Source organism: Brachyhypopomus gauderio, chromosome 13 (assembly GCF_052324685.1).
Source record: "Brachyhypopomus gauderio isolate BG-103 chromosome 13, BGAUD_0.2, whole genome shotgun sequence".
Classification (NCBI taxonomy): Eukaryota; Metazoa; Chordata; class Actinopteri; order Gymnotiformes; family Hypopomidae; genus Brachyhypopomus; species Brachyhypopomus gauderio.
This window is the reverse complement of record NC_135223.1, coordinates 13390651-13403546: the sequence shown is the minus strand read 5'-3', so window position 1 is coordinate 13403546 and position 12896 is coordinate 13390651. Positions and strand designations below refer to the sequence as shown.

The following is a 12896-nucleotide window of genomic DNA, read 5'->3' as shown; positions in this document are numbered from 1 at the left end:
CAAAGGTTTGACATGTACTGAATGTTTGATAAGCACGTTTTCTGAGCAGGTTTTCTGGTATAATGAGAGCAATACTGAAGGTTATGTTGGCTGTTACATTCTCCCATCCGCCATACTAACACTACAATTTCTGGCATTAGTACAGCTGTGGTCACAGACATCCAAAGCACTGATGAACTGGCAAATTATTGTGACCCAATGATAAACCATCCTCATCTCGCTCTCTCTCTCTCTCTCTCTCTCTCTCTCTCTCTCTCTCTCTCTCTCTCTCTCTCTTCTAGTCAACACTTCTGTTTCTCTCCTCCCTTCCCTCCATGTTAACCCTGAGCACACGTGCACACACCTCCGTCACAAAGCCATCTGTCCCTCTCGGTGGGACCGTGGCTGACAGTGTGCATCCCATTTTGACCCTGAGCAAATAAAGATTCCGTCATGTTGCATTCAGACCTGCGCTTACTCACCATCTTGCCAGCTGCGAATTACATCTCTGCTAAAGCCCCACTCTGGAGGTTTCCAAACCATTTCACAGCTGCATGTCTGAGTTAACAAAAAAGAGATGCAGACAAGCATGCTTGTTAATGGCTCCAAACTTACAGCACTGTGGTGCACCAGAACCTGGCTTGCCAATACTTGCCTGTGCCTTTAAATGTGCGGCTGTATATCAGGAATCTGTAGCTGACAGGAGACATAAGTGCTGAATGCCTTAGTCACACTCGCATCTCTGCAAAAATGGGTTATGAGTGCTGAAAGGTGGACAGATCTGATCATTTTTACCTCAGTGCAAGGAGAGGTGCGGGAAGAGCCTGATGCACCTGCGGCCATCCGTGACTGCTCTTGTGACAGAGGCAGTGTTAGTTTCTATTTTAGGGGTGCAGGTGGTTCAACTGCAGGGTTCTTGTTGGGGTTCTGGGGTTCTGCACACGCTCGTTAAATGGCCAAGCAACAAACTGCGACCCAGTTTTAATGTTTCACCTTGATGTTTACTTCCTTCATGTAAATCACCGGTTATGGAACTCTGGAAAATGAGATTGAAAAGATGACAAGTCCCTCAACGTTTCAGTGCCTGTGGTGGATCAAGTTGATCTTCTGCTGACTTCCGTTTCACTGCTGACCGCTGACCACTGCTGACCACTGCTGACCACTGACCACTGCTTTAGCTCCCTGGCAAAATGAAGGAATAAAATATAGTACCACAGTAAGTACTGCTGAAGGAGCAGGGTACGATTGAAACCCTGTGATGTGGCCCCTGATAGCACTGCTGTTTAATGGTGGGTGCGTGGCCCCTGATAGCGCTGCTGTTAGCTGCTGCTCTTCCTTTAAACAGTTATGGTTCTATCCTTAATACACAAGGGGCTTAAATGGCAAGGTCAAACAATGCCCGCAGAGTTGAAGAGTAGTGAAGTACAGACATAAGATGAAATGTTATGTGCGAGTGTCCTGTTATCCCTCTCCTCAATGTCCTCAACGCGCCCCCAGTCCACAGCTGCAGTTCAATGGACTCTGGCTCTGGGGATTCGCTGCTTTCATCCATATTCAGCTCTCCCAGCATGAAGCTTTGTCGTTAGGAGCGTCACGCCTCACTATCCATTACATCACGTTCAGCACGCGCTTCAGTGAGTCCAACATGCCAGCAATAGCACAGTTCAGCTCGGTTCCATACAGCTCTGCTGCTCCAGCACCATGGCCACGAGCCCCCCCCCCCCCCCTCAGAACATGACGGGTGTATGGCGGGTATATGGCGGGAATGGCTAAGGGCCTGGTAGAGTCAGGAGCCAGGACTGCACTTCACTGCTTGAACCAGGCATCTCTCCTTCAGACGTGCATTTGCCAGCTGTATGTAGAGGATGAGTGAGCAAGCAGTGGGTGGACGGGCTGAATATAATGGAATATTTCAGGGTGAAGACATCGGGTCAGACTAATACATGCATTATGGATCAGCACTGGTAATAAATTCTTACAGCATTCCTCTAAGCTGTCTGGGCTGTGGTACAATATATAATGAGCACATAAATTCATAATCTCTTCAATAAGCTTTTAAAATGTCGGGTTTACGTCTTAATAATAATGTTGAATTAACAGGCAATGTCAGTAATAATAAATGAATACTTTAGAACGAACTGCAAAATCTGAAGTACAAGGTGTGAAATCAATACTGCATGTTTTCAAAGAAGACTTTTGAAAGTTATGCTGTTGGGCACTGTGGAAATGCAGGGAGTGTAATTACATTATCACCTGTGTGCCAACGAAAGATCCTTCCTCTGAAGGGGGAAAGGACTTCTGTCTTTTGGCAGGGCGATGATAACCAATTCTCTATTTGTTGCCAGACAGCACAGTGGGATTATAGTAGCAGTGGGTCAACGTGAAAATGAAATTAAGGTGGCGCTGTCCCTGTGCTCTTGTAAATGACATGTCAGCCTTTGGCATTCATGTTGTGCTTCCATGGCTGCAAGCTATTGATCTCGGTCTGAAATGTACTCGTAAAGGGAATGGGCCAATCAGCTGGACAGTTACGGTCGCCCAGGGATGAAGCAGGTATGAAATATTTCAGTCACAGGAAACAGACTCCATGCTCTGGTGTGTCTGTGAGGGACCAGTGGTGTGGACAGCTTTAGGATTACCAGTGCAGGAAGGTGTATGTCAGGTGGGTGCCAGCCTAGCATCTAGGCATACTTAACTATCTGTTCCATCTCCCATCTATGGCCCTGCCATTTGATTGGCTGCTTGTGAGAGACTGCAGTATGTTATCTCTGATGCCATAATGATGACACTGCCAGAATTCTTACCCCTGTACCCGCTTGATCTGAAATGCACCTTCTGCTGTATTATTATTTTGCAGATTACCTGGATGCCCACAGGTTATTATAATGTAATAGCATAATGGACTCAGGTATTGTAATTTCCCTGATTTATTTTTCACCTAATTTAGTTCATGTTTGTTTCTGTTCCTGTCAGTATGAGTGCAGGTATCCTATGTGGCCTAAGGACAGCTTTCCATTCTCATCCTGGTCCCCCTAAGATTTCTTTCTTATGCCCTGTGGGAGTTTGTTATTGGCACTATAACCCTTGGCTTGCTCATTAGGGGTTTAGACCAGGTTCTTATCAAGCTTGTTTTGATGGCCTGATTCCACATTGTATGTGGTATTTTCAAGCTGATTTTATTTATTTCGTCTAGTCTGTAAGCTTCAAGAATCATGGGAGTGAAGTTGTTAAACATAATGGCTAATGAGTCCAGACAACTGGCCCTGAGACAGTATTCAGTCAGTGATCCGACTATGTAGTCCCCTGGACCGTGTGTGCTTTACAGAAGCACACCTCTGTGGTTAAGAGCTGCTTCTGAGCACAGGTAATAAACTGTCAGCTAGTCAGGTCATGAGTGCAATTTTTGCTGACTGGCTGTGTCTCTGAGGACTCTTGGAAGGCTCATTATCTCTGCAACCCCTGTTAGAAGGATGTCAACAGTGCATCCTGCATGGCAGTGAGCCTACACCAATGCTCTGTGATGCCGCAGCGCTCAGGATGCGGTCTCCAGGGCTCTGTAATGTCGCAGAGCACAGACAACTATCACAAATGCTTTGTCACGCTGTGTGTGAGTTATAGAAAAATATTTTCTTTGTGTGTTTATTTTGCCATTAATCCTTACTTTTCAGTGATTGGGACGCAAATCGTCTTGAGATGTGAGCGGGAAATCGGAGAGACACATCAAATGTAAACAAACGAGCTTCGGCTAGAGTACTATAGGCTACGTGGAGCCATTGGCTATATTGAGTTTAAAATCTTTGGACCGAAGGACGCAACGTGCAAAGAATGTGGGAAACAAATTAAACACTGGAGTGGACTGACCCCATCAAACTTCATGAGGCACCTGCAAACACACCCGGATAGGTTTGTTTAGTTTACCTTAGTTACAGTTGTGATCAAATTTATTCAACCCCCAATGCTGCGAAGGGTTTTATGGAATTCAGTGCACATTTGTAATTGTGTTCATAATGAAATCTTACAAGGACTTGTTAAAGAACTAAATGCAACTAAGATAGCATCAATTTTTTTTGTCATAAAGTATTAAATGGCCTTTTTGTGATTTCTTCATTGACACAATTATTCAACCCCTTTACGACTACCACTCCTAAGAACAGAGGTTCATTCCAGTGTTTTCCATCAGGTATTGAAAACATCTGTGGATGTCAACGAGCAGCAATCAAGCATGATAAGCACCAATTAGGCAGATTTAAAAGGACTGTGATACTCAGCTCCTTCTAGACATCTACTGGTGTGTTTCCAAGCATGGTCAAGGCAGGAGAATGGTCCCAGAAGACAAGAGAAGAGGTTATTGCTCTTCACAAGAATGGCAATGGATATAAAAAGATTGCGAAGTTGTTAAATATTCCAAGAGACACTATCGGAAGTATCATTCGCAAGTTCAAGTTAAAGGGCACAGTGGAAACGTTACCTGGTCGTGGCAGAAAGATCCTGACCGCGACTGCTGTGCGCTATCTGAAGCGTAATGTGGAGAAAAATCCCCGCGTGACTGCTAAGGAACTGAAAAAAGACCTGTCAGATGTGGGCACTGAAGTTTCAGCTCAGACAATAAGGCGCGCACTGCATAACGAAGACCTCCATGCCAGAACGCCCAGACGCACCCCCTTGCTGACTCCAAAGAACAAGAAAAGTCGACTGCAGTATGCCAAAAGTCATGTGGACAAGCCACAAAGGTTTTGGAACAGTGTACTGTGGTCAGATGAAACTAAATTAGAACTGTTTGGGACAATGGACCAGCTCTATGTTTGGAGAAGGAAGAACCAGGCTTATGAACAAAAGAACACCTTGCCTACTGTGAAGCATGGCGGGGGGTCAATTATGCTTTGGGGCTGTTTTGCTTCTAATGGTACAGGAAAGCTTCAACGTGTGCAGGGTACCATGAATTCCCTTCAGTACCAGGAGATCTTGGAGGAAAATGTGATGGAGTCAGTCACAAACCTGCGGCTTGGGAGACGTTGGACCTTCCAACAGGACAATGATCCGAAGCACACATCCAAGTCCACTAGAGCATGGTTGAACATGAAAGGCTGGAACATTCTAGAGGGGCCATCGCAATCACCAGACTTAAATCCAATTGAGAACCTCTGGTGGGACCTAAAGAAGGCAGTTGCAGTGCGCAAGCCTAAGAATGTGACTGAACTGGAGGCTTTTGCCCATGAAGAATGGGCTAAGATACCCATAGGTCGCTGCAAGACACTTGTGTCAAGCTATGCTTCACGCTTGAAAGCTGTCATAACTGGAAAAGGATGTTGTACTAAGTACTAAAAAATAATGTCACTAGGGGGTTGAATAAAACTGATAATGATGTGAGCACAGTAAAGACATTTGTGGTTATTCCATCATAAATATTATGTTATGTTTGTCTAATTTATAAGTGCCTCTTTGATATAATTGTAAATAAGATGACTGAAATTATCAAAATCAATGTCAAACTGGCCAAAACACTTTATTTCAGTGGGGGTTGAATAAATTTGATCACAACTGTACTTAGCCGTCATTACAGCTACCGTAGTAGCTCCAGTTAGCGTAATGACCACTTGTAAACAAACATCAAAAACCGTTGACATTTTAAGTTAAATAAATTAACCTTTAAAAAATGTGTTTTACTCTCCACAATGATTGTTTTGCAGGAGTGACACGTGTGTAAATGAATGTCCAAGACTAATTTGAACTATAGAGAAAATATGGATGTTATCGGCTATCACGTTTAGATTGTTTTACGCCGAGACAACCGTCGCGGAATGAAAATGAGTGATGCTTTCTATGGTTTTTCAGCCCACAGAATTACACCATTGTTAGTGATATTTACATCGTTATCAGATGTGATCTTTTTTGCTAAAATAAAGTTAAAATGTCATTCTAAGATAGGAGCTTACATTTATTTTGAAAATTCTCAACTGCATTGAGACAAAAAATGCAATACCTGGAAGTGGGGGTAATGGGGGATGGTCAACAATAGAGTTACCAAGGTAATATATAAAATTGTTATTTTCCATCTCATGTCCCTATGTTTATCCTGGTATTGACTTGAGACTTGACTTGGACTCTAGTCAAAAGACTCATGACTTGACTTGGACTCCAGCCTAAAGACTCGTGACTTGACTTGGACTTGTATTTTGCGACTTTTGAACATCTCTGCTGTGATTTCACAAAGTTCTGAAGGTTCTCACCAAGGCTGTGAGATATCACAGAGCTCTGAATGGTGGCACAAGGGCTCTGTGATGTCACATATCTCTGAATGCCATCACCAAGGCTCTGATGTCACAGAACACTGCATGGTGGCACAAAGGCTCTGTGATGTCATAGAGCTCTAAATGCTATCATAAACGCTCTGTGACATCACAGAGCTCTGAATGCTATCATAAATGTTCTGGTGTGAGCTCTGAATGGCAGCACAAAGTGATTACACAGAGCTCTGAAGGTTGTAATCATGATGCTGTGTTGGCACAGAGTTCTGATGTCTGTCACCAAGGCTCTGTGATGTCACAGAATTGTGAAGGCTGTCACCATGGCTCTGTTATGTCACAGAACTCTGAAGGCTGTAAACATGGCTCTGTGATGTCACAGAGTTCTAAAGGCTATCAGCAAGTCTTTGTGATGTCACAGAGCTCACAAGGCTGTCACCATGGCTCTGTGATATCATCTTGAGATGTCATGCTGGGGAGCTTCAGATGTTCTGACTGTTGCTATGAAGCAGAATTTAATCATCCTGCTATGAGGCAAATCTGTTAAAGCACTAAAGGCCATTGGTTTATTCCATGGGAACAGAATAAACTTTTACCTCAGCCAACATGGAGTCACAAAGATTAACCTTGGAAAACTATGCATTCTGTCACTGGTCACCCCGATGGGGAGTGGATAACCACAAGTATTGATCCAACTGATTTTTCTCCTTAAAGTGATGAAAAACAACTTGTGCTTTCTAATCGATAAGCAGTGAGTTGCACTCTAATTTAGTCACACCAAACAAAAAATGTATCAATTAGCGAGTTCTTTGTGTGTCTACATCTTGGATTTGAAGCTTGAGATTCTGACAGTAGCCAATGTTGTCACATAGGAATCAGGAAATAAAACAGCATAGTGTGCACACAGTACCACCCACCTCTGCATACATGGTACCAGCCATTTCTATATGATACCACCTATCCCTGTACACATGGTATCAACCATCTCTGTATACATTGTACCACTTTCCCTGTGCATGTGGTATCATCTATCCTTGTGGTCATAGTGTTCTGCTCTGCCACCTCCCTCTGGTGACTCATAACCTGTTTGAAAGATTAGAGTGATTTATGATACCCAGTGAGCAGTCAGTAAAAGGCACGCTTCACAATCGTCAGGTCACAAAGCAGCACAGGGCAGACCCATAAAACTACAAGTCACCATGCATGACATCATTCACACCTCACCACAGGGCACAGGTTTAACCCAATAATGGCTGCAACCAGCACACAGGCAAATCAAATCAATAATCTCTGAGAGCAGCACTCAGGCCCACAGAGTGGCAGCCCCATGTGTCTTCCTCTGGCAGTGACTACGGTGATCTTTGGATGTTTCAGAGATGAAGAGGGCATGATAGATGTCCATGTGCTCGGTGCCTGATGAATGGCTGTTTGCTAGCCACTGTCACGGTGGCTCACCCAGAGCACCTCGTGATTATTGAAAATCCATCTGTCTGGTTACTACAGTTCAACAACTATAAACACTTTACAGCTTAGTCAGTTGCTGGGTTTCTCACTCATAGCAAATGTCCAGAGCATAGCACGCCTGTCGTAGGTTGATTACACTGGTTGCACATTCATTTACGCATGCAGTTCAAAGTACTACCTATTACCTTCAGTGTATTGCAAGGACTACCTGCCACCTTCCACCCTCTCCCCATCAGCATAGAGCTGTGCTTGTATTGGAAAATGTCATAATAGTAGTAGTGGTAGATGTAGTAGAAGTACTAGTAGATGTAGTAGTTGTAATAGTAGTAGTACTAGTAGTAGTACTATTGGTAGCAGAAGTAGTGGTGGTGTTATTAGTAGTATTAGTGATGGTAGTAATAGATGTATTGTAATGGTAATATTAGTAGTAGTATTAGTGGTGGTACTAGTGGTTTAGTAGTAGTAGTAGTAGTATTGTAGTGGTAGTAGTAATATATAGTAGTAGCGGTAGTATTAGAAGTATTATTAGAAGTAAAAGTACTGGGGTTGCAAAGTGGTAGTAGTGGAGTTAGTAGTAGTAGTAGTAGTAGTAGTAGTAGTAGTAGTAGTAGTGGCAGTAAGGGTAGTAGTAGTAGTGGTGGTAGCAGTAGTAGTGGCAGTATGGGTAGTAGTATTAGTAGTGGTAGTATTAGTAGTAATAGTGGTGATAGTGGTTGTATTAGTAATAGTATTAGTGGTGTTAGTGGTAGTATTAGTAGTAGTAGTAGTGGTGATAGTGGTTGTATTAGTAACAGTATTAGTGGTGTTAGTGGTAGTATGAGTAGTAGCAGTAATAGTATCACTGTACTGGAACACAGCTGCAGGTATGTGTGCTGTATGAAGCTTTGATTTGCCCGTCAGAGAACTGCAACCAGTTCCTTACTGTCACACACAGAACCAGAGAACTGAAAAGGCAGAAAACAATGATACACTGTTCAGCAGCTGAGACCATGGGGAGCCCTCGGTCACATCAAAGGACAGTGTAAAGGGACCATGGCACGCAGGACAGGCCAAGACCGAGTGCTGCATGTCCCTCACCATGAACCACTGATTCGTTTTACAAGCCAGCATATTGCCACTACTTTAGTGATGGACAATTTATCACTTCATTAACTGTTGGAGAGTGTTGATCTTCTGCTGATGGAAACAGTACAAAAGCAGTGTAAGAGCCACTACCATCATACATTATCAAGTGTACATTTTCTCGATATTCTGTGGCAAACATTTTGCATGTGCTCAATTGTTTCACTGTTACCTAGAAAAGATGGTGTTTTCTGTTCACTTCATCACTTAAACATATACAATTTCTTGAAACCTGCATAAGCTTGTAATCAGCTCCAACTCAGACCAGTCCTTATTCAGACACCAGCAAAATCACAAGTATGTCTGGACTCCTAGTGTCTGATTATGAGTCATGGTGGCTATTGTCAGATCCAGAGCAGATTCTATAGGCTTAATTTCTATCACAGAAACACATCTTGTACACACTGGTTGATCACTTTATCAGGTACATCTACTCCACAGGCAAACCTAAAAGGCGCCATTAGACCATTTTCTATGAAAACACTACAGCATGAACTGAGCTATATTTATATACGTGTTGTCCTTGCACAAAGGGGACAGAAAGGGTGCTGGGACACTAGAAGGTGGTTTAATTACAGACTCACAGTCCAGTCCATCACCAGTCTGAGCTGACAGATCTCACACAGAGGCCTTCCCGAAGGCAGATGCATGCAGGGGTCAGAGTTCACGATGCAGGGGTCAGGGTTCATGATGCAGACGTGAAGCGTCCATTACAGACAGGCTCAGGGAACGCTGCAGCCTCCCATCAGAGTGTCCACTGTCTGCCGCCCACAGGTGACTTCAGGTGATTTCCCACATTGTTCTGCAGTAATGGAGGCTGTTAAGGCACAGATGAAAGAAAGATGCTTCAGTATAGTAGTATAGTATAGTACGCTGTTATGTCACAGAGTATAGAACACAAGCTTTTAGACTTACATGAAGAATTATTCGGTGCTGATCTACTGTCAGGTAATACTTAAAAATATTATAATATATTTATTATGTAAATATTTTTTGTCTGAGTGAACAGAATGAGCAGAGTGATCCAAGTGAACAGGGTGATCTGAGTAAATGGGGTGGACAGTGAACAGGGTGATCTGAGTAAATGGGGTGGACAGTGAACAGGGTGATCTGAGGGAACAGGGTGAACAGAATGATCTAAGTGAACATGGGGAACAGGGTGACCTGCATATGATAGCAGTGTGAACAGAGTGTTCTTATTGATGGAGCATCAGAAGCCTACATGAGTCAGTCCTCAGGCAGGTGACCATGAGACAGGCCAGTATTACGTAGCATCTCCTATCTGGAAAACATAGCTGGGTGTGTAGGTATGTGGGTGCAAGCTCTAGCAGGAGATAGTGGAAGATTAATGAATGGAATAATGTGGCACACAAATATGACACCACAGAAAAGCTCAGCAACACTAATATCCTAAGGCAAAATTTTGTAATTATTTCACATTACATTACATGACTCATTATACATCCCTATCATTATCTAAATATGTTTGTGCATTATCTAAATATGTTTAGCGGTTTTACACTAGGGAAACCAGGTGAAGGAGGCATGTTTGTTTTACTTGTATCTCACAGGGGCTTTATTGCCTATTGGTGAGGGAACAGAACAGAAGCAAATATCAGACATTAGATTTGTCTCCCATGAGCGTCGGGGTTCCAGCGAACGCTACATTTATTAAACATAAATCAATATACAATTCAGTTTATATAGTGATTGTAATGATATCACATAATTGCTGATAAGAAAAACAGGTCTATCATGTCCATGAGATTTTAGTTAAATCTGTGTTTGATGAAGGTAAAGGACGAAATGAATTTTCTTAGAAATGTATTCTTACATACTTGGGTTTATCAAATACATTTTTCTGGGGATGGTGGGGTAAACACTTGAGAGAAACCATAAATGTCTGTGAGGTTTCAGTCTTCTGTAAGAGATGTGGTTGAGCTTACATTATGTAAGTGTGTCTGTGTATGTGTGTCTGTAATTGTGTAAGAGAGAGACAGAAATACAAGATGAGAAAGGAGAGTAATTGGCAATATTATTGCAACATCATTGTCATACCACACAACAGTCATACCACACAACAGTCATACTGCACAAGAGCCATACTGCACAACAGTTTTACCACACAACAGTCATACCCCACAACAGTCATACTGCACAACCGTCTTACCACACAACAGTCATACCGCACAACCATCTTACCCCACAACAGTCATACCGCACAACCGCCTTACTGCACAAAAGTAATACCGCACAACAGTCACACTGCACAATAGCCATACTGCTCAACAGTCTTACCACAACAGTCATACCCTACAACAGTCATACTGCACAACAATCATACCCCACAACAGTCACACTGCACAATAGCCATACTGCTCAACAGTCTTACCACAACAGTCATACTGCACAACAGTCATACTGCACAACAGAGTTTATATTTTCACTTAAATCCTTGACTGGAATAGAGACTTTATTCTGTATGTAGGTTCTTTTGCATGACTTGGGCCTTTTATTGAGATTTCTTGGTTTATAGTCCTGTCATTTTAGTGTTATTTCTACTAAAATGCTAGTTTTTCATTTTAATATTGTGGTTTCCTAAAACTGTCCTGCTGCTCAGTATAGCTGGCATTTATGACATTACAAATAATACCTGAGCAAGCTATTACAAAGTTGCCCATCAGAAATGCAGTTTTTCATTTTCTATCACTCAGCACATTTTCAATCCTGTCAGCTTCTCTCCGTGCAGGCTGAGCAGTAGGGATGTTTCCAAGGCTTTGCTGACTACTCCATACTCAGGCTCGCTGGTGTTGGTGGTGGTACTGATGCTGGTGCTGGTTTCCACGACAACTGTGGCCATTTGCCCCCTCCAAATATTGATCTGTGCATGCTTGGTCATTTCAGATGTGAAAGTTTCCAGAAAGCAAACCTCAGCTCTATCGATCGCGATGCCCTAACTTTAGCTCCATTGATCACGATGCCCTATCTGCAGAAACTTTTATGCTCATCGGAGCAAAGGCAGGCAGTGCGTTCTTCATGCATGTTGTAATTATGTATTTTATTTTCTGGGTATATTGAAGATAAAACCCAATACAAGATCATGTATCATAAACTCCTACCTACTACTGGTATAGGACTGATTTACTGCTGCAGTAAATCTTCACTGAGGAAGGGCTGGAAGAAGATTAAGGTGTCTAAGTGTACAGTGTTAAGGCATATCCAACATAGGTATCTTCACTAAAGTGAAGAGTGAGGAGTGTATTTTCTTTTCAGCCCTATGTGGAGTTTTAGCTTTATATTTGTGATTGGTCTCATCTTTAAAGAGAGAGAGAGTCAGAATGAGTGAGAGAGAGAGAAAGAGAGAGTCAGAGTGAGTGAGAGAAAGAGTCAAATGGAGTGAGAGAGGGAGAGAGTCAGAGTGAGTGAGAGGGAGTGAGAGAGAGAGTCAGTGAATGAGACAGAGAGGGAGAGAGAGAGAGGGAGCAAGAGAGCATGAAAGAGAGAGACATAGATAGATAGATATATAGAGAGAGTCTGAGAGACGGGAGAGAGAAAGTACATTTAATCTGGTTTTGCTTCCCTAACCCATTGACCAGGTTTTCCCCAGCAAAAGGTTTTTGACTGCAGTGCAAGAGCTGAAGACGCAGCAGATTTGTGATGTGAACCGAGTACTCAGGCAAGCCTTGTTTACTTGAATTAAACTTGAATTAGACCCTGAGCTGTTGGAGGTTGGATGTCAGCAGCAGCTGGTAGAGTCAAAGACATCCTACCGTATCTACCCATCTACACATTTCATTAAAACGAGCTGATCAAAAGTGAGACAGTGCGTTACGGAAATTATAAAGTAGACTGCAAAAACAGCACAGAAATGTCTGCTCAGTTGGCCATTTCAGCTGACAGTCCCTTCATTGATATCTGCTGCTGGCTGAGACCGGGTTGCCTGTAGGCCCCTCACCTCAGCTGGGTCTCTGAGTGGCTGGCAGACAGCTGGATCCTCGGGAGACCCTTTGGGTGCATGTGAGGCGGTAGCACCAGGACAGGCCTGCCCACTCGACGGACACAAACCCCCCCCGGAAATGTACCCGCTGT

At 43.1% G+C, this 12896-nt stretch overlaps 1 long non-coding RNA gene across 1 annotated transcript in view; it reads right to left on the bottom strand.

Annotated features, from left to right (window-relative positions):
• The window catches only part of LOC143474335 (uncharacterized), a 35640-nt gene that overhangs the window by 21100 nt on the left and 1644 nt on the right, over window positions 1-12896 (bottom strand). Inside the window, exon 2 of the long non-coding RNA XR_013120736.1 lies at window positions 9392-9624. This is a non-coding gene — a long non-coding RNA (uncharacterized LOC143474335). The remainder of the gene's footprint in view (window positions 1-9391; window positions 9625-12896) is intronic.